At 37.7% G+C, this 22,259-nt stretch overlaps 1 long non-coding RNA gene across 1 annotated transcript in view; it reads left to right on the top strand.

The window, feature by feature from the left end:
* LOC126931296 (uncharacterized) overlaps positions 1–21,964 on the top strand; it is a 64,405-nt gene extending 42,441 nt beyond the window's left edge. Inside the window, exon 3 of the long non-coding RNA XR_007717823.1 lies at positions 21,888–21,964. This is a non-coding gene — a long non-coding RNA (uncharacterized LOC126931296). The remainder of the gene's footprint in view (positions 1–21,887) is intronic.
* The last annotated feature ends 295 nt before the right edge of the window (positions 21,965–22,259 follow it).

Genomic DNA, 22,259 nt, shown 5'->3' with positions numbered 1-22,259 from the left:
TCATAAGTCTGTGTTCATAAGCCTGGTTTTAGAGGACAATGGAATACTACCTTAGCTTAAGGCTCGTAATTTGCCTTTTGTATTACTGAAACTCGCAAGAGAAATTAGGACTATGTGAAAGAATGGGTATCTGAAATTTTCTGTCCAGCAGTCATGTGTTTATCACGCAAAAAAAAAAAAAAAAAGTATTAATTCCCTCGGGTTTTAGTGAGGGCCCACTGTGGTCCATATAATGTGCCTGGAACATGGTTTACCATGATTAGTGAGTTGGCAATTTCTTACTCCTACTGAGCGTAAGTTCTAAGGTGGAAGAGAGACAGCAAATGAGTAAACAAAGGCATAAAAGTATTACTGGTTGTATTATATTTGAGAAAGGAAATAAACAGGGTACCTTGGGAAACAATGAAAGGCTGGGCCCTACTCAAATTTAGTGCTTAAGGAAGGCCTCTCTAAGTTATGGCAGTTAATTTTTAATTTTTGTTTATTTTTTTATTGAGACAAGGTCTCACTCTGTGGCCCACTCTGGACTGCAGTGATGGAATCATGGCTCACTGCAGCTTCGACCTCCTGGGCTCAAGCAATCCTCTCACCTCAGCCTCCTGAGTAGCTAGGACCACAGGCACACCATTACCCATGCCTGGCTAATTCTTTATTTTTACTTTTGGTAGAGACAGGGCCTTGATATGTTGCCTAGGCTGGTCTCAAACCCAGGAGCTCAAGCAATCTTCCTGTCTTGGCCTCCAAAAGTACTGGCATTACAGGTGTGAGCCACCGTGTGTGGTCAGTTATAGCAGTTAAGATGAAACTTGAAGCATGAGAAGCTGGTTGCTGAGAAATGAGCCAGGTGGAAGGATGTATTAGTAAGATTTCATGCTGCTGATAAAGACATACCCGAGACTGGGCAATTTGCAAAAGAAAGAGGTTTAATTAGACTTACAGTTCCATGTGGCTGGGGAAACCTCACAATCATGGCGGAAGGCAAGGAGCAGCAAGTCCCATCTTACATGGATGGCAGCAGGCAAAGAGAGAATGAGGAAGACGAAAAAGTGGAAACCCACGATAAAACCATCAGATCTCGTGAGACTTATTCATTACCATGAGAACAGTATGGGGAAAACTGCATCCATGATTCAATTTTCTCCCACCGGTCCCTCCCACAACACGTGGGAATTATGGGAGTACAATTCGAGATGAAATTTGGGTGGAGAAACAAAACCAAACCATATCCAAGGAACACCAAGTAAGATATTCCTGAGGCAGCCAAGAGCTTGTGGTATTCTGAGCATCAGCAGAAGACCACGTGGCTGAAGAGTGGAGGGTGAGGAGCAGGCAGGCAGCACAAAAGAAGGTTGAAAAAGCTAGCTTGGGGCCTGTTCATACAGGGCATTGCAAGCAGGGCAAAGAGCTTGGATGTGACTATCTTATTTTAAGAGCACTAGGATGCCACAAAGACAATCCCCAGGTTTCACTTGCATAGGAGAAAAATAAACTTTCCCTTCCCAGGGATATAAATTATGTGACATTCTTGTTTGTTGAATGTAAATGCCTGGAAATGTCGAGATAACTAACACACTGATAACTTCGGAAGAAATATTGAAAAATTCAGAGGAAATATCACAGATACGAATATGATATATGATGGAAAACAAAAGTACTGTGCATTATAATGAGCAGGCATTGAGGCTAGATCCTTCTACTATTTTCTTTGTTGCTTGACAAATTACTTTGTGTAATTATCTTTGTGTTAAAATTTCTTTTTCTGTAATATTGCAATAATAACATCAAACTCACTAAACTATTGTAAAATTCCTATAACACTATATATGAAAGTGTAACATGGAGATTGAGAACTAATAGAGAAACAAGCTTTATTAAAATATCTTAAGATGTTTACTTGGCTTCCAAATATGAATATTTTATTATGTCAACATATAAAGGAAGCTTTTGTATAAATGACCAACATGGATTTTTCCACCTTTTTCTATCAAAAGACTGTCAACCTTAATGCCTAGCATTATGAAATAAAGCACTCATTGAAACCCAAGTGATAGTAATAACATCATTTTTTTGTATTGTGAAAAGGTTTTGATAGATTCTCTATAAGAATATCATAATATATCTATATAAACAAAAGATATATCAGAATATGTAAAAGTGCATTTCTTTTCATTTAATTTCTTAAATTTCTAAACCTCACCTGACTGCCAATATTTCTAAACCTTACCTGACTTTCAATCTTTTGACATTTTTCTACTTCAAGGTAGAAATAAAAATTAAAATGAAAAGCACTCTCTGAAAGCTACAAATTATGATCATCTGAATAAAAAGGTGCCTGTGTATATGTCTGTGTGCGTGTATATGAGTGTGTGATTGATCCAGGCACGGCAGAGTGGATACATTCAAATGGAAAAGGTCTTAAAGGGAACACAATTCTATGTTGGACCATGTCTTTATGAATATAACCCCATCAACTAATTATAGTGGGCGCTGAAACACATTACTGAAATCTATTATGTGAAATAAAACTTAGTATTGAAGCATAATTTCCACATGCTGTGGAGAGTTAATTATTAAATATATTATCCATTGCACAAAAAACAGTGTGGATAATGATGTTTTTGCTGGGCCCTAGTGTGACTGACAGAAAACAATGTCAATGTCATCATCAACAGTGTGCCTGTTTCACACTGATAAAATTACTAGATTTACTTCTGTTGCATACCTTTTTAAAAAATACAGAAAGTAATACATTCTCATTGTGTAAAATTGAAAAAAAATACAGCAAATTAGTACCAAGAATCCCAGTCCTTACTAACTCATAATTTGGGAGTTTTTTTGTTTTTTTTTTTCAGGACAGAGTCTCACTCTGTCATCCAAGCTAGAGTGCAGTAGCTCAATCTCGGCTCACTACAGCCTCTGCCTCCTGGGTTAAAGTGATTCTTCCACCTCAGCCTCCCAAGTAACTGGGATTATAGGTGCGCACCACCACACCCAGCTAATTTTTGTATTTTTAGTAGAGACAGAGTCTTGCTGTGTCGCCCAGGCTGGTCCCGAACTCCTGGCCTGATCTGCCCACCTCTGCCTCCCAAAGTGCTGGTATTACAGACATGAGCCACTGCACCAGTCACTTTGGGAGTATTTTTTCCAGGTGTTTTATAATGATTGCCCCTAGATGTTAATTTATAAAATGGAAAGACATAAGCATGTAATTTTCCAACTTACTTTCCTCACTTCATATTGTATTTGGAAAATTTCCTCACACAATATCATATTCCTTTAATTATAATTTTATTTGGTATATAAGTTCCTCAGAAATTTTGTTAGAATTTTATTAAAGTTAATGAGTTATTTGCATAAAACTAACATCTTCATAAGGTACCTTATTCCTCTGAAGGCAGATAATATTTTTCTTCATCTATTTAAATCTTCTTTTTGAATCTCAATTGCAATGTGTCCTTTGTTTCTCACAGTTCATTGCTAGGGTTTTTCCTTGCTCCATAGAGAAAACTTACTCTATTCTAATTTCAAAGTGGTCATTGCTGAAAGATAGGAAAAACTATTGAATGTTTATTTATTTTATCAGCAACGAACTTATGAAGTTTACTTACTAGTTGACTTTTTTGGTGGAAAAATGTATCACAGGCAAAAATGAATTGTTTCACTCTTTTTGGCTATTTTTATCTTATATACATTTCTTGACTTATTAAATTAGCAACAGTTCCTAGAATAATGTTAAATTACAGCTATCACAGCAAGTATCCTTGTGATTAATGATAATCTGGTTAATGTCTCATCATTGAATATGATATTGACTGCTATTCCTATGCAACTATTTTTTATCTTATTAAATTTTTCTCTACTTAATTTATAACAAATTTCTACATTTAATTCAAGAAGAGTTCTTATGTTTTATCAAAAAATCACCATTCTCTGGATGTTCATATGTTATCTATGATATAATAATGTTATGAACAAAAAGAGCTAAAATATATAAAAAGTTACTATTTGTCAAGTACTGAGCTAATCATTACATAAAATATCTCATTTAATCCTTACAAGAACTCGATTAGGTAAGTACTATTATAATGCCCAAATTATAGTGATTGTATCCACATTATAGACCTAAACTTCTAATAATGAAGTATCCCTGCGGTTTGGGAGCAAACCCTACTTCATAGGGAATTATTTGTTTATTATACTGCTGGGCTCTATTTACTAGTATATTATCTGGGGTTTTTACATCTATAGAAATACAGCACAATTGTTGAACACATTTAATTCTAATCATGCCCCTTTGAGGGAAATATATAATCCCCAATTTCCAAGAAAGGCAACAGGGACAAAATGAGGGCATAAAAGGTGTTAACAAGTTTAGCCTAAAGCTGCCTCCTTACATATTCTAAGTTCAGCCTAAAAGTTTCTTTGTGCACAGTGAACTGTAACCTAATTGGCTATGTAAACAGACTGTAATCTACACTTGTGCCAATCACTGAGTTTTGACCAATCAAAGGTGGCCAACTGTTCAAACTGGGTTCAAATAAGGCAAATACTGAGCTACAACCAATCCAGCTGTTTCTGTGCCTCACTTCTGTTTTCTGTATGTCACTTGCCTTTGTCTGTCCATACATCCTCCATTATGTAGCTGTGCTGGTTCTCTTTGAATCTGCTGGGATACTGGGGGCTGCCCAATTTTTGACTCTTTTGCTCAGTTCAACTCTATTAAATTTAATTTGTTGAAGGTTTTTCTTTTAACAAAAAGTAAATAAATTTTTCTGAAGTTGAATGGCTAGTAAGTGGCAAAGCTGAGATTTGAACCAAGGCAGTGGAAAGAAAGGGAAGGAAGAAAGAAGGAAAGAAGAAAACAAGTAGAGATGGAGAGAGGATGAAAGGGAGGAAAAGAAAGAAGGAAGGAGGAAAAGAAAGAAGAAAATGGAAGAAGAAAGAAAGGAAAGAAAGAAAAAGAGAGAAAGAAAGAAAAAAAAGAAAGAAAAACAGAAATAAAAAGAAAGAAAGAGAAAAACAGAAATAAAAAGAAAAGAAAGAAAGAAAGAGAAAAACAGAAATAAAGAAAGAAAAGTGGGACCGGAATAACACAGGGTGGTCACAGCAGAATAAAGAATTCCAGACAGCAGTTTCACATGTCTAGCAGCTGTGGTCTGATGATGTTAACAGCAGCGAATCCATATGGGTCTTCAGCAACTCAATTATTGCCTCCTCAGAGGAAATAATTTGTCTCAGGGGCATAAGGCAGAGTGAGAGACTGAGGCAAGTTTTAGAACAGGAGTGAAAGTGTATTAGAAAGTTTTAGAGCAGGAATGAAAGGAAGTAAAGTACTCTTGGAGGAGGGTCAAGTAGATGACTTGAGAGATCCAAGGGTCCAGTTTAACCTTTGACTTGGAGTTTTATATCCTGGCATGCTTTTGGGGTTTTGTGTCTCTCGTAGCTTGATTTTTCTTGGGGTGAACTGTTCACATGTGCAGTGGCCCGACAGCACTTGGGAGGGGCGGCACAGGCAAGGTGTTTACTGAAGTCACGCGCATGCTCACATGAGGTGTTTTTCCCTTATTAGTGAAGAGTTCCTAGAGGAAGGTCATATACCAGTTAAACTCTGCTTTTTGCCTCTTAGTGTATGTGCTTGAGCCCACTCACCCAACTCCTGAGACCTTATCAGGAAGCTGCTCATCACCAGCTTCAGGTGTTTTATCTATTTGAGAGACTGCCTTTTCCTGGCACCAGCTGTGAGCAATTATTATTTTAGAGAGACAGTTTAACAACCACCTGACCATCAGCTGTTGGTCACCTGACATTCCTAAGGTGGGTGGGGGGTGCTCTCCTGCCCTGCTTATGTTGGTCTAGTTACCTACTTTAATAAGACCCTGAAAACCAAGTGTGGATCAAGCTGGCTAAGATCAATTGGACCCAACATGGTGCTGGATTTGACCTAGGTTTCAGCTAGGACTTCATTATATGCTCATTAACATAGAAACCCCACACCCACTGATGCCATGACAGTTCCAAGAACACCTATAGTTAGTATAAAAATGGATAGCACAACAATTCTGAGAAATCTCCACCTTTTTCTATGAATATTCCACGCCTTGGTTAAAGAAGCGTATAAAAGTAGCAATCCCCATCCACCTTGCACATGACTCTTGAGTCTGCCCACTTTACAATAAATCTCTTTCACTATTTTCTGACTCATCCTTGAATTCCTTCTTGCGATGCTGCCAAGAACCTGGACACTGGCTGGGGTGGAGGTCCCACTGGCTTTTGGGGGCCTCCCCAAGCCCACCAGTACCAAAAGAAACGAAAAAACTAAACAGTAAAATCCTGTGAAATAAATGCTCAGGAAGAAAAAGTGCAAAAAGGAACAAACCAGGATGGTTGAAAGTAAAATCTGTAGAACTCTGCCTTTTACGGATTCAAGGGACTTATTTACACATTTTTGGTGCTAGTTCTTAATTGAGTTTATGAATTGCAAATACATTCTTCCACTTTGGGCTTGCCTTTTTACTGTCTTCATGATGTCCTTTGGCAAATATAAGTTTAGATTAGTTGCATTTTGTGTCCTGCCTTTTGCTGATTTCAAGGTCATGAAAGATGTTCTTCTATGTTTTATTTTACAAGCTTCATCTTACCTCTCACATTTAGATCTGTACTCCATCTAGAACTGCTTTTGTGTGCATGGTATGAAATAGGGATAAAGATTCATTTTTTTTCTTTGTGGATATTCAATTGATCCAGCCTCAGTTACTAAAAAAATCATCCGGTCTCCACTGCATTATGGTGTTAACCTTCTCATTAATCAAATGACCTTATCTTTGCTGATCTGTTTTTGGATTCTCTTCTCTATTAGTATCCTTTCACCAGTCTACACTATATTAATTACTGTAACTTCAGGGGAAGGTATAATTTCAGCTAATGTAAGTTCTTCTGCTCTGTTTTTCTTCTTCAAGATTGCTTTGGCTATTCTTAACTCTGCATTACTATAAAAATTTTAAGATCAGCCTGTCAACTTTCACACACACACAAATACCTTCCTGCATTTCACTTGGCATTAACTTATTTGACAGAGCGATCTGATAATTAATATCTTTAAAATACTGAGTCATCCCATTTATGATGAATATAGTATATATATTTCCATTTCTTTGGTCTTTAAAAGTTTCTCTCAACTTTGTTTTGTCATTTTCAGAATAGGAGTTTTGCATAGTTTATTTTCCTGCACCCAGTGACCTTGCTAAGTTTACTTTTTAAATTCCAGTGGCTTATCTATAGATTCTTAAGGTTTTTCTCCATATATATAATTATATCGCTTGCAAATATTATATAATTTTATTTTTCTTTTCAATTCTTATGCATGTTATTGCTCTTTCTTGCCTTATCCTATCAGCTAAAACATCTAACACAATGTTGAAAAGAAATGATACTCTTGTCTTTTTTCAGTTAGCAGGGAAAAATTTTCAAGAATTCATTAAATACCATGTTTAGTGATGATGTGTTGTAGATACTATTTATCAGACTTTTGCCCCCATTACAGGATTTGAAGGAAAGTTGCTCAGAGAAGATTAGCACAGAGTAGGCAGCTGTTGAACCCAAAAGGGAAATTTATAATTTTACTCACAGCCTCCAGAGTTGTCCTTGGCTTTGTCTTATTGATGATCTGGGAGCAAATATAAGTTTAGATTTGTCATCTAAACTAACTAATTCAACAGGGACCCCTTCAGCTCAAGGCCTTTATTGGATTGGGGTTTGGCCTGGGGGCCTTTTTAGCTCTGGGGACAGTCCTTTTTCCAATAGCAAGCTTATGGTAGAGGGGGCACGTCTCTTGAGGCTTTTCCCATTTAGCCCATTGAGGCAGTTTGCCTTCCAGTGGCCTAGATTCCCATACTGATTGGCAGTTCTCTGGAGGGTTATCCTGAGGGCAACCCAAAGGGGAGGGTCTGGTGATGGGCTTGATAGTACCCTTTTATTCCTAATTTGGCAATAGCTGATTAATGTTGAGTTATATAGATTGATTCGTTTGTGTCTACTGACACAATCATATACACTTTCTCTTTTTACTGTTAATGTAGTCAATTATACTAATTAGTTTTTTAATTTTAAACATCTCTTGCATATCTGAGATAAGTGCCTCTTGGTCATGATGCATTTTCCTTTTTATATATTACTAGATTTAATTTGCAAATATTTGTTTACCATTTTTTACTGATATTCATAGACATAATGGGCTGGTATTCTCTCCTCCTTTCCTGTGTCAAGGTTATGCTGGCCTCATAAAATGACTTGAGAAATTTTTTTCTTTATGCTATTCTCTGAATAGAAGAGTTTTTAATAAGATTGTTATTTTTCCTTAATTGTTTGAAATAATTAATTGGTGAAGTTATCTGGTGAAATAATTAATTGGTGAAGCTATCAGTTCTTTGGTTTATTTAGTTTTTCTGTGGGAAAACCTTTAATGATGGGTCTAATTTATTCAATAGCTATTGGAATGTTTAAAATTTCTCTTTTATCCACTTTGATAAGTTGTATTTTCTAAGGAATTTGTACATTACATTTAAATTTTCAATTTTTATTTTTTAAATGGTAGTATTTCTTTATTTTCTTTTTAATTGGTGTATATGTAGACAGATACTTCCTATTTCATTGCTGGCAATTCGATTTTTCATTTTCTTTCCCCTTAATTACTCGTATTGGGGGGGTTATAAGTTTCATTAATATTTACAAAATTATAACTTTGGCTTTATTGTATGTTTACCTTTACTGTATGACTCTGTTAAAAATTGTTTCATTTTGCTTGCTTAATTTTGAAATGTAATTATCACAAATTCTTTCCCCAAACTCTGATAAGAAATGTAAAATTCTCTTCAATATGGTAAAATACTTCAGGTAATCCATTAATTCCATTTTTTTTTTTTTTTGCCTTGGAAATTCTTCTCCTAGGCCTCTATATACTGCAGTATGGATCAGTTGACTGTTCGAATTGTTGCCTACCCTTATTCTGGTAATCCCATTCCCTACTGTGACACTGTGAAATATATATTTGGTCTTTGATTCTCTTTCCTGGTAAACAACTCCTAAAATCCGTAGAAACTTCCAAATGATGTCTTTGTATGCCAATGAGTTGATGATGATTTGCAGCCCCTAGGTAGCTTGGGATGAGGCTGGTCCCCTGGAAAGACCATGACAGGTCTGATGGGAAGGAGAGGGTGGTTTTATGTGACTGAGCCCTCAGCTTGTGGTTTTTGAAGCTATCTCCAGGTAGATAGCATCAGGATTGAATTGAATTGAGGGATACCCAGATGTTGTCCCCCACAAAATTGATTGCTTGCTTGGTGGTGTGGGAAGAAACTCTCCCACATTTGGTCACAGAAGTCTTCTGCATTGATTGTTGTGGTGTGAGAGCCAAGGAAAAAACAGTTTGAGTTGGTTTTCCCACACACTCATCATCTTAGGAGTGCTCATCACACCTCTCCATGCTGAACTCATTTTGGCTTGGATTCCACATATTATTTTTTTATTTGTTTACTTATTCAAGTTCATAGGGACAGGAGGCAGGGGAATTCTAGGCAGAAAAGGGCAGGGTCCCTGTTGAAGCCCCACCCTCAAGCCTGGAACTGTGGCCCAAAGTGAGAACATGCATTCCTGTTTTCCCACTTGAATGTTTCCCACTTGAATGGTTTTTCAAAACCACCCATGGCCCACTCTGCGCCGCCCCCTCCAATCCTGTACCCATAAAAACAGGCTTCACTGGCAGACAGCAGAGAAGGGGAGAAGAGAAGAAATAGCTGTATATCAGAAAGAAGCAATATGACTTCAGAGGGATGGCTTGATGGCAACACTTCAGGGGAAGAATACCTTCCCACTACATCCCCTTTCCAGCTCCCCTTCCCGCTGAGAGCCACTTCCATCACCAATAAAATCCTCTGCATTCACACTCTTCAATTCTTTTGTGAGACCTGAATTTTCCTGGACACTGAACAAGAGCTTAGGTGCCACAAGTGCAGATGTTAAAGGCTGTCACACTGACCCTTCGCCTTTGCCCTCGCTGGTAGAGAATAACCACCTCTTGCAAAAAAGCAGAGGGCCCACTGAGTTGCTTAACACTTAAGCCATCCATGGACAGCAAAGCTAAAAGAGCGCCCTGTAACACACACCCTCTGGGGCTTTGGGGGCTGTGGGTACTCCCCCACTAGACACTAATGTGGAGCCTGCACAGAGTTTTGCTCCTGCTGGCACCCAGATACACTCATTCTGGCTCCTGCACCTGCTCATCTGCATGCTGCCCCTCCTGCAAGGGGTTGAGAGCTGCAGGATGAATAAGCAAGGTACCCCTGTTGCAAGGCCAGCAAAGGGGTCAGGGAAGATTTCTTATTGCAATATTTGGAGAATATTTTCTGGTAGCTTCCTAAAAGTAGGGGACTTAGAGGTACATTTTTTTCTTCTTTTTCTTTTCTTTTTTGAGACAGAATCTTGCTCTGTCACCTAGACTGGAGTACATTGGCACAATCTCAGCTCACTGTAGCCTCTGCCTCCGGGGTTCAAGTGATTCTCCTGCCTCAGCCTCCTGAGTAGCTGGGACTACAGGCACATGGCACCATGCCCAGCTAATTTTTGTATTGTTAGTAGAGACAAGATTTCACCATGTTGGCCAGGATAGTCTTGATTTCCTGACCTTGAAATCCACCCACCTCGGCCTCCCAAAGTGCTGGGATTGCAGGCTGGCCAGGATGGTCTTATCTCCTGACCTTGAAATCCACCCACCTCGGCCTCCCAAAGTGCTGGGATTGCAGGCGTAAGCCACTGTACCCGGCAGAGGTGAAATTTTTTGGATAGAATTCATGCCTGAAAATATATTAATTCCACCCTTAGACTTAAAATAATATGAATATGTCTGTTAGTAGCCAAAAGGAAAAAAAGAAGTCTGAATACATGCTTTGGTGTTCCATTGACTTTGAGCAAGCAAACTTTAAGTAGCATAATTGGTTGAAGTTAAAATACATGTGATACTGTTAGAAAACATTACAAAATATTTAATGGGAGAGGGTTTTGACTAGCTATGTAAAGGACTTCTATAAATCAATAGGAGAAAACATGAACAAACCAAAAAAAAAAAAAAAAAAAAAAGAGAGAAAAGACAGAAAAAGGACAAGTGTTTTTGGTAAAAAAGAAAAAATTATTTGCAAATTACTCAACATCTCTAATAAGCAAAGAAATAAAAAAGGAAGCCAAAAACAAGATGTTTCATTCTTATAATTAGTAGAATTTTTATAAAAATTTACAATACCATACTTGCAAGGGTGTGTGGAAATGGGCATATAATTTCAGAAAGCAGTAGTAGAGTAACTGATAATTTTTTAAAGAGATCAAGCATTTAAGAAACTTTTTTCTACAGAAATACTCCCAGAATTTATACATATAAATGCATACAAAAATATCCATTGCAGTATTGCTTGTATTAACATAAATGGAAATAATAAAAAAAATCACTAGGAAAATGTTTTAAAAAATATAAGAACACTATTATAATGGACTACTAATATACAGCAATTAAAAAAAGGAAAAGTTGAGAAATGAAAATGGAGAAAAAAGAAATATTATCAGTATAAAAAGACATTTAAGATAATTAATATATATAAAATTAAGTTGCAGAACTACCCAGGCTTTGAGAGTAGTTATCTTTTGGAGTTACATTCACTTTTCATGGTATTAGTTCTGCAACGTGTAATTTTATAAAACTATGCAGCATCTGTGATCTGAAAAAAGTATATAATGATAATAAAAACAACAAAAATGATTTCTAGCTTATTATTATTATTACTGTTCCTATTATTATTATTATTTTTTGAGACGGAGTCTTGCTGTGTCGCCCAGGCTGGAGCACAGTGGCGCTATCTTGGCGCACTGCAAGCTCTGCCTCCTGGGTTCACGCCATTCTTCTGCCTCAGCCTCTCCAATTAGCTGGGACTACAGGCGCCCGCAACCATGCTCAGCCAATTTTTTGTATTTTTAGTAGAGACAGGGTTTCACCGTGGTCTTGATCTCCTGACCTCATGATCCGCCCGCCTTGGCCTCCCAAAGTGCTTGTTGCTAGTATTTCAATCACTCCTGAGATCTTTTCTTTTTCACTGTCTTATCTCAGGGTAAGTATGCATTGTCTTATTTGTTTTCTATGGCGTTGAGATAAAAACAGCTGGTTGTGTTCTCATTAGATATTTGAAGACAATTATATCGTGTTTCTTCTTTAATATTTACTAATTGATTCAAAGAAAGGTAACAAGATAACTTATTTTAAATAACTGTAAGAGTCAGCAAATTAACTTATTTCAGATATCAAATTATCTCTTTAATCTCATGTAACTCTCAAGGACTCGAAGAAGAAATAATTTAAGCTGTGGTCTAACTTTCCACATTCATTAATTTTGTTCTTTGCGCAACATTGGCCCAAACCTAGCTGTAAGGGAAGACTGGGTAGAAAAGTCCCTTCTTCAGGGAAGAACCCCTTGAACCCTTTGAGAACTGGAATTATAATATATACCTTGAAATGTACACTTCATAGATACTTTGAAAAATTATCGATAGCAAGTAAAAGGAACTTATATTATAAATTGTGTTTGTTATACCTCTGTGTACAAACATAGTGTTAGAGAGCTAGTGTGTGTACTTCCTAAAAGCATTGTCCTGGTTTTTTCATTTTGGTGAAATTATCATATTTTTGGTATTTTTCCAGTAGACCAAGAAATCTGGTTGCATTGCCAATGTAGTCTTTTTACCCCATTATAAAAATCTGGTTATTCTTGTTCAGAAATAACTGCTGCTAGACTGCAAATTTTAATATTTATGAGGGCAGAAATGCAAAATGTGTCCTGTTGTGGAAGCAAACACACTCTCTTACTTGATTTTTCTCATGGGATGTAGGAAGCCCTTTTCTCTCCTTGTTTTCTCATCTAATTTGTACAGATACAAATTTCATCAATATTTAAACCTAAATATTAAAAGAAACAAAATTCCAAACACAAAGCCTTTGATGTGGGGTGTCTCTTTGTAGATCTGTGCTTGCCAGGCCTGCTGTCAGCGCTGTAACTTGACAAAACCATCAATTCTGACCAGAAAGCCTTCAACTAAAATTCAACATAGGACTCTGGGGGATAGTGTGATACACACATGGGGGAATAACTGGGAGACCATTGGAAATAGAGTCTGCGTTCCAAATTGAGAAGATTCGTTTAGACTCCAAGTGCCCCTCTGAGGTCAAGAGAACGAATTCGTTGCACCCCACAGGCTAGCAGTTTGGGACCGGTTTCTAGATAAGAAGAGATGAGTAGACAGGGAGCTGAGCAGGCTCTGGGCGAAGTCCGGAATCCAATAAAAATGAGTAAGTTCATAGGAAACAGGAAGTTCCCAATTGCGCAGATTTCTTCTAATGCTCTCCTCCCAGGGCCTACAGCTATGGGAATCTTCTGCTGTCGATGTCGGGTACAGCATGAAATGGAAGACACACAGACTCTGCCTTTGTGGTATTTCTGCACAAGCAGGAAAAAAAAAAAAAAAAAAAAAAAAAAAAAAATCTAAGGCACTGTGATTTAAAAAAAACAGAAAGTAGGGGGGCTATGGAGACCAAACGGGTAGACCTAGAATTGGCTGCAGGGTTACAGAAAGTGTCTTAAGAAAAGTATTGTTCATCCTGGCTAACACGGAGAAACCCCATTTCTACTAAAAAAAAAAAAAAATATATATATATATATATATGAAAAAAAATTAGCAGGGCATGGTGGCGGGCGCCTGTAGTCCCAGCTACTCGGGAGGCTGAGGCAGGAGAATAGCGTGAACCTGGGAGGCAGAGTTTGCAGTGAGCCAAGAGCGCGCCACTGCACTCCAGCCTGGGCGACAGAGCGAGACTCCGTCTCAAAAAAAAAAAAAAAAGAAAAAAAAAGAAAAGTATTGTTTAAACTGAGATTGAAAGCAGGATTAATGCTGGTTCAGAAAACAAGGGAACAGGCACTCCAGGGAGAGAATGTTCTGGCGCTCCCTAAACGGATAGGTAAGAGTTGGTACAAAGTCTCATGGAGCTGTAAATGCTCCATTGGTTTTGATCATACTGTGCTTTTGAGTGTCTTCCTGGACAGTGTACCCAAAAGGGCAGTGTGTCATGTCTTAGTTGCTGTGATACTTCCATCCCTTGGAACAGGGCCTGCATAATATGGGCTTTCAATAGATGTTTCCTAAGTGAATATATAAAATGCTTCTATTCATCAAGATGACTGTAAGAATGTTCATTTTCTCCCTAGTACTAGAACTAAATTTTGATAAAGCGTCCGTTAAAAACAATAGAGTCTCAACTTTGTTGTCGTGATCTTTATTGCTAGCTATTCTGAAGGTGTGATTAGTGATGAAGACACATTAGACATTATAATTTTCTATTCGTTTTTCATCTTTTCATTATTGCCTATTAGACCTATAATACAGTATCTATGAACAAGATATATTAACTTAAAATAAATTACCATTTTGAATTGTTATAGACATTTCAGAGAAACGTTTTAAAAATAGAAATGTAAAACAATACAAAATCTATTAAAAATAGGTTTTTATTTATTGATCATTGTTTCAACATTTTCTTAATTTAATTTAGGCCTCCTGAGTCATAGAGAGCAACCTTTTCACAGTGCTGTGAATTAATGATAAAAGTCCAAAAGTCTTGAGGAAGTACACACGCGCACGCACACACACACACACACACACACAATACCTATACACACACAGTTACATGCATACCCCCTGATATGTATGTATGTATGTATGTATGTACATGTGTTTCTAGTACTTTGGGGTCTCAGAGCTTTATGGGAGTAAAAACTTTTAAAGAGTTTCTCTCTCTGTCTGGCAGTAGAAACCTAATTACTTATATATTTATCAGAAAAAAAGATTACATGTTTTAATAGTCTTTCGACTATGTTCCCTTTCCTCTGAGCTGAAATAAACGACAACATATATGGTTTAAATCACTAGTCCAAATATAAACCTCATGTTGGTCTTTGTTTTTTTAGCATAATATTCTTTTTTTTTTTTTTGTTATTTATTTATTTATTTATTTATTATTATTATACTTTAAGTTGTAGGGTACATGTGCATAACGTGCAGGTTTGTTACATATGTATACTTGTGCCATGTTGCTGTGCTGCACCCATCAACTCGTCATTTACATCAGATATAACTCCCAATGCAATCCCTCCCCCCTCCCCCCTCCCCATGATAGGCCCCGGTGTGTGATGTTCCCCTTCCTGAGTCCGAGTGATCTCATTGTTCAGTTCCCACCTATGAGTGAGAACATGCGGTGTTTGGTTTTCTGTTCTTGTGATAGTTTGCTAAGAATGATGGATTCCAGCTGCATCCAAGTCCCTACAAAGGACTCAAACTCATCCTTTTTTATGGCTGCATAGTATTCCATGGTGTATATGTGCCACATTTTCTTAATCCAATCTGTCACTGATGGACATTTGGGTTGATTCCAAGTCTTTGCTATTGTGAATAGTGCTGCAATAAACATACGTGTGCATGTGTCTTTATAGCAGCATAATTTATAATCCTTTGGGTATATACCCAGTAATGGGATGGCTGGGTCATATGGTACATCTAGTTCTAGATCCTTGAGGAATCGCCATACTGTTTTCCATAATGGTTGAACTAGTTTACAATCCCACCAACAGTGTAAAAGTGTTCCTATTTCTCCACATCCTCTCCAGCAAGCATAATATTCTTGACAGCTTTTTAGGAGAACCCTTCCCCGAAAATCCAATTTGGATTTTCTCCAACTTTCTCCCATTTTTACCTTAAACCAAAAATATATTTAAGCAGAATATAGCAAGATTTTGAATGGTCTCTTGGTTTCTTCCAAATGACATAGTTTTCAGAAATCATCTTTGCTTTTTTATTTTGAAATCTGCATCCCAACAGCTTCTATTTTTAATTCTACAAGAGAGGGAGGGTTTTTAGTGTACAGAGATTACTCCAGAGGTTAAAGTAAACCAGACAGTAAAACAGTGTCTAATTAGATTTGTGTAAATACTAGTTGATTTGCATAAGGCTTTGTCTTGGTCTTCTTTATTTGAGTTCCCAGGGCTGAGGACTCTATCTAGCACATAGTAGATGCTCAGTACATTTTTGTTAAGTAAATAAAAGCATGAACTGTGAATACAAAAATCCTTTAGAATCCCTGCATTATTGGAATTTTATATAGTTCAATTATAATGTTATTTGAGATTCTCAGATAAGAGGTTCTATAAAGACATATAATCAATAATGGTAACAAGCCTTATTATTTGGAAGTGACAACATATCTGCTGTTCCTTTAATGACTCATATGCCACAGTACATAATGTTTCTGTTTGATAATGAAACATTGCGTCTTCTAGACAGTATGCTAGACATGATGATTTAAATGGCTGAGTTTAAAAATAACTTTCAAGCAGCCCACTAAATGAACATACTGTACAATGAGGGCTAAGTGAAATGTTTGGTTTTCAGGTTGAAATTATTGGTAGCAAGCCTAACCTATTTTTATTGTGTGTAAGACATTTATATGCTTAAAATTTCACTAACTGCTTTAAAACAAAAGTTTTATTATAATAATTAGGATAAATGGCTGTTCCTTAATTGTTTTCTTATTTTAAAATATGTGATACTTAATTCTGCAGCCAGACTGGATAAAAACTGTCTGCTTTTGGTAAGCAAAAAATTAGATCCAAGGGATGGCACCAGATACTATACTGAAATAATGTTTATTCACTTGAGTAGCACACAACTATATATGTGTGTGTATATATGTGTTTAGGAATTGTGTTTAGGAATGGCAAATTTCCTCCCCCTTCCCCTTCTTTGTTGACAATGCACTAGTGTCTTGTGAGCGTGTGTATGTATATATATATACACACACACACATATTCTAAGGGAAAACAAATGCATACATATATATCAATGTACATATATGTATGTATATGTACCCTCATATATACACACACATATATAGTTGTGTGCTATTGGAGTGAATAAACATTATTTGAGTATAGTATTTGGAAGGAAATTTGCAGTTCCTAAACACCCTCTATGCTGATTTTATCTCATAAAAATCCTCAAAACAGTCTTATAAAGTGAGCGTTATTATTGGTGTTTGGGAGACAAGAAGACTAAAGTTATGGGAATTTAAGTGACCTGTTCTTCACATAGCTGGGAAGCAGAGGAGTCAAAATTCACCTCTGAAGACAACTCTGTTTCTCCCCTCCAATGGCCTGTCCACACCACCTGGCCCTGAGGCAGATTCTTGCTCCATTCATAGCCAACAGTTGCATAAAAAGAAGGAATCCTGCTACGGCTAATGCTATACCCAAACAGATGGAAAACTCCAGTTTCAGCCCGGCCAACAAACTCTGTAGGACCCATCACTGCTCTGTGGAATATTGTCAACTAAGCTGGGATTAGGAACCCACCCTTTTCCAAGACATTTTGGCCTCCCACCTGTGGGAAGAATGAAACAATAGTGGCACAGACGAGTTCACTGCATTTCAGGACTGTCTTGTCCTCACCACTCCACAAACAGCATAAAACTAATTTTCTCACCTCTGCACACAAGTACCATCATCATGTACACAGATAACAGTTCATCAAGTGCATTTTCTCAGGTGTGATGTCATGGAAATGCTGCTGGGCAAACCATCCTGATCCCGACTAACACGTAAATTAGAGGCACTGATCCAAATCAAATGTAAAATAGGCTTGTATTGCGTATTGACTAGGAGAAGACTCATTTTGCTCCATGCCTATATTTCTAAGTTTCATTGTCCACTGCTAATGTATCCAAATGCCAAAGGGTATGCCAAGATCCAGCTTCTTCTTACATCAAAAGAGCTACCTTGCATTGAGACAACCTTCATCATTTATAACATATACTAGCATACCTGTGTATACTTTGAAATATAACAGCCCAGTCTGAAAGCTATGTGGTGAGTGTATTTGGGTCTCTTCCTTACCTAATCCATCCCTCTTATTCCACAGAATTTCAAGTGTGAAATTATTCTTTTTTCTCACATTCCAAATAACTCCTGATGATTGTGAAAAATGTTGAATCATTGGAATGGGATAGAAGTAAACAAAAATAATTCCCTGCATCAAAGGTACATCACACATATCTGTTTCCTCAGATGGAAGGAAACTGGAAAACAGCACACAATTTGGGTGCCTATAATCCCAGCTACTCAGGAGGCTGAGGCAGGAGAACCGCTTGAACCCAGGTGATGGAAGTTGCAGTGAGCCAGATGGCGTGACAGGCCTGGGCGACAGAGCAAGACTCCCTCTCAACACACACACACACACACACACACACACACACACACACACACACACACACGAAAAAAGAAAAGAAAAAAGAAGAAAAGAAAAGAAAAGAAAACAGCCACAATCCTAATGCAAAACCAGATATGATATTCAACTCATAGTTTGTTCTCCTTCACTTCCTGAAGTTGTCTCTCCATTCCTCCCTCTACTTCATCACTTTCTTACACATGCAACAGGTTTTATATTTCATTATCCAGATGAAAGTCAAGATCCCCTAGGCATATTGATATTAAGGCAATAAAGAAAATGATAAAAGGTATGATAATATTAGTCATAAAGATGTTTGGTTTTGCTTTTGTTTGCAACTTCAGGGCTATGTTGAATAATGGCATTTTGAAGGTCCTGAATGATGAGGCTTTGTCTTCAACTTGGCCCCCAACTAGGCGAGTAAATATGTCTCCCTATGACACTGCACAATAGAGAGCAAAGAGAGGGGAATAGACGTAGGAGTCTGGGAGTAGAACATTATGACTACAGGCTTCTTGGGGAGCCTGTTGGAGGGCATTGAATTCCCTATCAACGGATAAATGTCACTTAGAATGAACTTTCTACCAACACATCAACAGAGACCAAAAACCATCTACAAAAAGTATTAAGGAATAATGCAAAGAAACTAAGAAACTACCAACCTCAGCACAGGTTATGAGAAACACACATACACAACCAGGAGAATCTGAATAAAGAATCCATACCATAAAAGGCCAGCTGTGGTCACTCACGCCTATAATTCCAGCACTTTGGAGGTCTAGGCAGGCGGATCACTTGAGGCCAGGAGTTCGAGACCAGCCTGGCCGACATGGTGAACCCTCGTCTCTAATAAAAACATAAAAAATTAAACAAGTATGGTGGCGCATGCCTGTAATCCCAGCTACTCAGGAGGCTGAGGCAGGAGAATTGCTTGAACCCAGGAGGCAGAGGTTGCAGTGAGCCAAGATCTCGCCACTGCATTTCAGCCTGGAGACACCAGTCTTTGAGACTCTGAAAAAAAAAAAAAAAAAAAGAAAGAAAAAACAAATCCATAATAAATGAGAACAGAGCCTCTTTTTTTTACCCCTTTAGTTAAGCATTGTCATCAGTTTCTAACTGAGGAAAAATTGGTAGTTTATTTCTTGAGGTTTTTTAGAACCTCATGTGCACAGACTTTAACTTTTTTTTTTTTTTGAGACGGAACCTGGCTCTGTCACCAGGCTGGAGTGCTGTGGCACGATCTCGGCTCACTGCAACCTCTGACTCCCTGGTTCAAGTGATTCTCCTGCCTCAGCCTCCTGAGTAGCTGGGATTACAGGCACGCGCCACCACACCCAGCTAACTTTTGTAGTTTTAGTAGAGATGGGGTTTCACCATGTTGGCCAGGATGGTCTCAGTCTCCTGACCTCGTGATCTGCCCGCCTTGGCCTCCCAAAGGGCTGGGATTACAGGCATGAGCCACCGCGCCTGGCTGAATTTGTCATTTTTATGTATATGTAATAACATTCTAGCCTGTTTGTAATGTGTATTCATGTCGTTCTAAACAATTTCTTTTGTATTCATGAGATTCTGAAATAAAGCTCCTCCTAATACTTTATATTGGTACCTCTAGAAGAGACTCTCAAAGCCTATTTCAGCTGAACTTCAGGGATCCAGAGTGGGTGCCTGTAAGTAGGTAAGCAGCCCCTCTTATCCAATGGTGCCTTAACAGAGCTTAATCTTGTGGATGTGCCACCTGCTGCTTCAAGGTATTGAGTCTTTCAAACTTCTTGTAAATCTGCTGTTGCGTAGTGTCATAAGAGCATGTAACAATAGAATTTTTTATCCTATTTTTTCTGGTATTTAAATAATCTAGCCTCTTGATCTGCTTCCGGGAGGCATAGGAATTATCTCACACATTTTAGAGAAGGGCGCATAGGCCGACAGAAGTAAAATGACTTGCTTAGAGGCACAGTGAATTCTCTGGAAAATGAAAAACTGATATCCGATGTCCTTCCTCTCAGGGCTAATTCTCTATTGCACTCCCTTCCTGAGCAAATATATCCGAATCAAATCATCTCTCATCCTTGCCTTAACAACATCTACTTATGTAAGCCCTGCAAATTCAGAATCCCAACAAGAAAAAGGACAGAGCATTTATAGTTGTGACCCACACGGTTTAAATTAGCTGGGAGGCTGGCAAAACACAATGTCATGCTGAAGTTATTTCCAGAACAGCAGGCGTCTCTTCAAGCAAACCAGCTAAAAAGATGTCAAACTTGCCAACCTATGTTCTCCAACACAGTTCTTTTCAGATTGAGTGAATGGTGGGAAAATGTGATCTTTCCATATATTCTAATTAATTTACCAGAAAGTGTTTATTACTTACCATGAGTCAGACTTTAAAACAGAGACCTCACCAGTAGCATGGAATCTGAAGTTGAACCCTATGGGTTTGAAACCTGGCTGCACCACTTACTGGCAGGATAGGCTTAGGCATGTTACTTTGTGTGTCACCACTTACTGGCTGGATAGGGTTAGGCAAGTTACCTCGATGTGTCTCAGTTTTCTTGCAGCAAAATGTTGCTAATAATAGTACTTGCCTTAGAGAGTTGTAAGGATAATTAAATGAGTTAGTTCACTTGAAGTTCTCAATGAAGTATGTGTACTCATAAGTATTAGTGACTATTATCACTTCCCCAGGACCTGGTCCAAAGTCTGGCACATTGTCAATGTGAGGTGCACCCTTGAACACTCAAGAAGGTTTTATTCTAGTTGAAAGACATGGTATACATATAAGACAAGATTAACAAAATAATATGGAAAATATACAGACAAGGGTATATTTATTATACGAGAGTCAGTCAGATGAGAGAACTGTCATTTATAGCAAAGTAGATATAGAAGGTTCTATGTGAGTAGCAGGTGCTCTTGGATTAGCCAAGGTGTCTATATGGAGGATGACTCACTCAACAAATGTTTATGGAGCACCTACAGCATACTAGACACTGTATGTAAAGGTTGACTCCTTTGGCATGTAAACCAAAAACTGTCTGAGACAAGTGTCAATTAATTTAGAAGTTTATTTTGCCAAGTTTAAGGAAGAAATAAACATAGAATCACAGAAATAGTCTGGGATCTGTTTCTTCAGAGATGATTTTGAGGGCTTCAATATTTAGAGGGGAAATGGGCTGGAGGGAAAAGAAGGATGGTGTGGTAATCCACATGTTGCAAGAGAAAAGGAGGGAGAAGGGGAATAGTTAATTGTGTATTCATCTAATGCTCAGTAAACCAGTACTTCATGTAAGATAAGGGGAACACAAGAATACTACTTGTGGGAGGTATTTAACCTCTTATCTGTAATTGTCTGCTAAGGAACAAAAGGCAAGGTAGCTTCTTGCCTGACTCCATTTTCAACCCAATTTTTTCTTTTGGCATAGTGAATTGGAGTCCTGAGTTTTTATTTTCCTTTCACAGACATCAGGATTAGGTTAAAACTTTCAGTGAAAGACATGAAGATGAAATAGCCATGAGGTCTCAATTTCAAATTGCAGGAGAGAAAATCTGGTTGACCCTCCTGAACGTGTTCCCTTATGTTTGAATTTGGAGAAAAATCACAAGAATCTCTCCAGGGAGGGAGATTAGAGGTGAGAGAGCAGGGGTGTTCATGAGGGTATTAGATTTTTACTAATATATTGCTTAAATTATTTTAAACAATTTAAAAGTTAATTTAAAATTAACTTAAAAAATACATGACTATGAGTTTTACAAATTTTTGTATGCCAATTTCTAGCATGATGATGAGAAAATACTAGGCACTCAAGTTATTTTTGTCACATGAATGAATAAATGAGTCAAATAATCTATAAATGAATTAGAAAAATATCACAAAATATCATTTCACAAAATATCAGGGAAGCCATGGT

The sequence above is a fragment of the Macaca thibetana genome, chromosome 11, assembly GCF_024542745.1.
Source record: "Macaca thibetana thibetana isolate TM-01 chromosome 11, ASM2454274v1, whole genome shotgun sequence".
Classification (NCBI taxonomy): Eukaryota; Metazoa; Chordata; class Mammalia; order Primates; family Cercopithecidae; genus Macaca; species Macaca thibetana.
This window is presented reverse-complemented; position numbering and strand designations above follow the sequence as displayed.